The 5,177-nt window shown below is 66.0% G+C and overlaps 1 protein-coding gene across 1 annotated transcript in view; it reads right to left on the reverse strand.

Moving 5' to 3' along the window:
* The window catches only part of JPH3 (junctophilin 3), a 61,338-nt gene that overhangs the window by 12,618 nt on the left and 43,543 nt on the right, over window positions 1-5,177 (reverse strand).

Genomic DNA, 5,177 nt, shown 5'->3' on the forward strand with positions numbered 1-5,177 from the left:
TCTACTCCAGAGGCCACCCCTCCAGACGCCAGGCAGCGGAGCGTGGCCACTGGGCAGTGTGGGGCAAGGTGAGCCCCCTCCACTCTGCCGGCCACCAGGCTGCGGAGACCTGCTGCCTCGTGTCCCCACACAGCTGAAGGGAAGGGCGGTCTCGAGTTTGGTCATGACAAAGGCCCCTTCCCGACCGCCCTCATGGGCTGAGCCCCTCCGGAAGGCCCCAGCTCCCTTGGCCTCCTTGTGAGGGCCGGCCCCCCACACTGACCTCGGCACACCGCGGCACCTGCCACGTGGTCACCCCCCGCTCTCCCCCTCAGAGACCGTTCCTCGAGGCCCTGGGCCGAACCTGGGGACCGCCGGGCTGCTCGTGAAGAAACAAATTTTTTCTTTCTTTTAAAAAAAATTCTGCTGTGCTAACTAGGCACACTTTTACGAGAAGTCAAGTCCAGGGCTGCCACACACGGTAGCCTAAACGGGCCGAACGCTGTCTGCAACGGAACCAGCTGCCACGGGCGCCGAGTGTCCCCGTAGCACCCCCGCCCAGCACCCGGCAGTGCCCGTCCACACCCTGCCAGCAGCAGCCCCACAGTTAGGAGAGTGCGTGCGGAAGTTTGCTTGGTGAACACTATGCTTCAGAGTCTCTGCTTCCTAGAAATTAGGAAGCGACCATCACTAAACAGCCTGGGGGCCAGCAGGTGGCGTAGTGGCTAAGGTGCTAGACTCCCACATGGCAGACCACGGTTCTAGTCCTGGACCTGACAGCTTGAAACCCATGCTGGCGTGTGTGTGTGTGTGTGTGTGCCCAAGATCCCAAGAAGAGAATGGAGGAGGGAGTGCAACGTGGCATTCCCCCAGAGGGGGGTGATTTCACACTTGCTCTCCCTCCGCCTCTCTGGTGAACACATGCACCCCACGGCAAAAATCTCTCTTTAAAAAGAAAAGAAAAGAAACCAGCCCTGGGGCCAGCTGGTCGCGTGGTAGTTAAGGTGCTGGGCTCCACGCGGCCAACGAGAGCTGAGTCCCAGACCCTAGGGTTTGAAAATCACGCGTGGCTCGTGTGCACATGCCCCTAAGTCCCAAGTATGGTAGAGGACCGGGATCGTGGCGTGGCCATCTTTCCGGGGCTGAGCTCTCTCTCCCCAACTCTGTGTCTTCAGGCCAGTGCACACAACCTAAGCTTTGGACACACAGTCTGAACACGCGGCCCCACGGAGCACAGGAGGCTCGGCAGAGCGCCCAGGGAGGCCAGCCACAGGGCCAGAGCCGTGAGCCAACCCCAGTGAGGCAGTGCTGCTCCAGGAGGGCCCTGGCTGCCGGGCCAGGCCTGCTGGCTTTTCGCGCCGTCACCACGTTCTGTGTGGCCTGCCCGCTGCAGCCCCGTCAGTGCTCGTCACATGAGGGCCGGGGGCGCCCTGCCAGCGTTGGGTTTAGATCATTTTCACTGCCCGGCAAGGACCCCACAGCTCCCCCACGTTCCCCGCCACCCGCCCTGCCCCAGCTGTCTCCCGCTGGGACCCGGGGAGTCGGCCTGCTCTGGACGCCCCGTTCGGCTGGTTTCTGTAAGGTGCTCTTCCTGGTTAGTGCGGCCAAGCTCGCGTAAGACATGTCAGAAGGCGCACTCCGGCTGCCCTCACTGCGTCTAGGAGGTGCACGCACCCCCTCAAGGAGACCCTGACCCTCTGCTGTCACCCCCAGCCCCACCCCCATCCAAACCCCAGCCCCTTCGAGTTCTGAGCAGTGATCCAGCGTGGACGAGTCCCCACTGCCACGGCAGCTGGCTGCATGCGGCGGCTGCGTGAGAAGCCCTGGGGCTCGGCGGGGTTGGCACGGGTCCAGGGCGCCACTCAGCTGCTGGACCGCGTCACCTCAAGCTCCTGGTCCCGATGGCAGGCCTCTGCCCCACAGTGCCACCCCTCCCCTGACTGGCAGTCAGTGAGCCTCGAAGCGGCCCCAACAGCATGCCCAAGCGCTCCTCAGGGCTGGGCCGCAGCACGGTCTCCCACGAGGCCGCAGAGGGCTGGCGTCCGGGTGGGAGTGCCCCCATTCTGTCTCTCTGGCAATTAAAGAGCTAACCCCAAGTTCTCAGGGCGGTGTGTACCAAGTGGACGGCTCCCGCGCGGCTGCAGTCGGAAAGGTGCCACGCCACCCCACGTCAGGAACCAGGAACCACGGTACCCGGAGTGCCGGGCGGCTGTGCCAGTCACGTCTGCGTGGGCCTCACGACCACCCGCTGGACACGAGTGCCCTCCGTAATGGTGGAGGCCGACTCCGAGCGAGCGCAGCCGGCCTCACCGGGTCTGGCGTGCCGAGAATGTATTTTCAACACGCCTCCCCGAGGGCTTTGTCCAGAACTGGGCAGGACACCCAGTGGTTCTCCTCTCCAGCCCCACAAGGGCTGTTGCACCCACACCCTGGGGACCCGCCTTTGCCGCCTGAGCGCCAGCACTGCTGCTCTGAGCAGCGCAGCGGCCCCGCGGCGAGCACGCGCTGGGTGGCTCTCCCGTCCGGCCTGAGCCGCAGTCCGCCCAGCCACAGGGCAGAGGCATCGGGTCTGCCCTGGACTGAGGCCCCCCGCTCCCTGCCTCCTCTCCGCTTCCTGCCTGGGGGCTTCGTGTAAGCAGACTTCTCTGGGCCCTCGGGCAGAGGGGGCGCAGCCTCTGCCACTGCAGCCACTCCCTGCAGCCCACTCTGCTTGCCTTGCACCACTCCCCCTGCGGGGCTGGCTGCTGCCCAGGCTCAGGCTAGACTCCAGGAGGCCCCACCAGGACAGAGGGGACCGACATGCCTGCGGTCTGGAGGACTCTTGGCCTGCCCAGGCCAGCATCAGAGGAAGCCCCGGCGAGGCGTCGATCGGGCTGCAGGAGCCTGGGCCCCACCGCCTCCTGGCCCTTGTGGGCTTGCTTTTGTGCTCGCAGGGAATGGGCCCACTGGCAGGAAGCCAAGCCGCCCTCCCTAATGCCCGGCTACCTGCCCCTCCTGCTCTCAGGCAGCTGGAACGCAGGGCCCAGGGCTGTCCTCTGCCACCCGGACCCACCACCTGGCTCCGGTTCCAGCTCAGACCCCACGGGGACCTGTGAGCTTGGCCCTCCCTCTGGCCACAACAGGCCCTGCAGACCCACTATTGCACTAGGCATGGGCGGCCCCAGAGTCAGGCAGCCCAGTGGCCCCAGCCGGGTATTCTCTGCAGGTCGCCGACGGTGCAGAGGGCTGGTGTCCCCAGGCCGTGTTCGCACCCCGCAGGCTTAGGGCTACTCTCGCCTCCCCTTCCCAGAGGGCCCCTCTCCCTGCCGCCTCACCTGCTCCACTCGGCCTGGCTGATCCCCTCTAGGTGCAGGTCCCTCACCCCCAAGCCTTCGAGGACATCCACGTTGAGATGAGACCCCGGCTGCGAGCCCCTGGAGCCCTGGGGCGCCCCCGATGCAGCATGCACTTCCGCGTGGCCAGAAAGGAGGAGCCAGCATGGGCACCGAGGGCACCGGGGACCCTCGCCGGGGAGTTGGTCAACGATCACTGGGACGTGGGAAAGACCAGGGGCATTCTCTGCCCTCCATGGGCAGTCGCCTTCTCGACAGGTGTCACTCAGCACTCGCCAGACTATGGTGGGGAGGAGGGACAGCGTGCTGTGAGGGGCTGGGCCACCACACCAAGAGCCTCACAGTCACGGCACCCTCGGCGCCACGGGAGCCCAAGAACAAGCCGTCCATGTGCAGCTTGGCGGAGTAAGAATCACATCCATGTTATGGCTCCTTCTAAGAGGCGTGTGGGGTCACATGACCGCCCTGTTTAGCCTCCCACCGAGGGCGGCGGGGACTCCCCAGTGGCCCTCCACACGGCGGGGGTCAGACCCCCACATCGCTGACACAGCCCTCCTCTCGACTGCTGAGGCCCGAGCACCCACTGGCCTGGGGCTCCCGCAGGGGGTCAGAGCCACGACGCAGCAGGAGGCCCGGAGGCTGCACTGACGTCTCCGCGGTCTGCAGGTGGGACGTGGCTGAGCAGAAACAGCCCAGCTGGAGATCAGAGGCCACTCCACGGCGCCCCTGGGCCAGTTCTCCTCATCCCACCATCTCTCTCGTGCAGGAGAACAGAGACAGGTCAGAGCCGAGCAGAGCACATCTGCAGGTCACCCGCACCGGCCCCAGGGAGGACAGAGACGGGCAGGAGCCAGGCCCATTTGACAGAGGTGGTGGGTGGTGGCAGTGAAGTGAGGTGGTCAGTGTCGCAGTTGTGGCCCGGGGCTCAGCACTCATGGCCCCAAGTGACAAAGCCAGCTGCCTGGGCGCCGTGCCGGGCGGGGTGGACGTTTCTGGTTTGGAAAGGCTGTTTCTCTCGCACTCCTGAATGCCCGTTAGCTTTCCAGGGGCGTGTAGGTACGCTGCGGATGGAACGGTGTCCCCAGGTGGGCACGTCAGGGCCGGCCCGCTCCCGGTGGCTGTAAAGGTCAAACAAGGATGGGGCAGCAGGGCCTCGGATCCAACACGACAGGGTCCCTGCAAGGGGCTGCAAGACGGTGGTCACCGAGCAGCCGTGGACAGGCCTGGCACAGACTCTCCTGCGGGAGACCAGCCCGCCCACACCCGATCTTGGCCTCGGGCTCCAGGACAGAGAGGGTGGACTGTCACCCAAGGCCCCTGGGTGGCTGGGCTTTGTCCCCCGGCCCAGGAGACATCCGGCGTGTTCCTCCCACAGACCCCCCCTCCCTCTCCACGCTCCTCTCTCCTACTTCTTGGCGACTCCCCAAGGCCCTTGATGTGGGCCAGGCTGTCACCTGGGGGCCCAGGGTGCTCGTCCCAGGCAGAGGAAGAGCTCGCTCTGCCAGAGGAAGTCGGACCTCCTGACTCCTTGGCAGGAGACAGTGGCCCAGCCCCAGCGCTGTCACCATCGCCAAGGCAACCCCACCTCTTTGGGTGTGGGTGGGAGGGCCATGTGCGTGCGGGGCTATGTGTGTAGCAGCCCCCAGCTGGGTGGACACCGGAGGCCAGGACCCGGGCAGCAGCGAGGGGCAGGTAGATAATGGGCCCAGGCCAGCCTCCTCGCTCTGCCCTCACAGAGAGCAAAGCCCCAGGAGGCCCCTGTGCTGGGCGTGGTGCCAGCGCCCCCTCTGGCAGCTAAGAGAACAGCGCCGTGTCTGACCAGGGTCTGCAGGGGGGCGGGGGGGGGGGGGGCCCGCGAGCGTGCTT

This window comes from Tupaia chinensis, unplaced genomic scaffold (genome assembly GCF_000334495.1).
Source record: "Tupaia chinensis unplaced genomic scaffold, TupChi_1.0 Scaffold000355_1, whole genome shotgun sequence".
NCBI classification, from domain to species: Eukaryota; Metazoa; Chordata; class Mammalia; order Scandentia; family Tupaiidae; genus Tupaia; species Tupaia belangeri.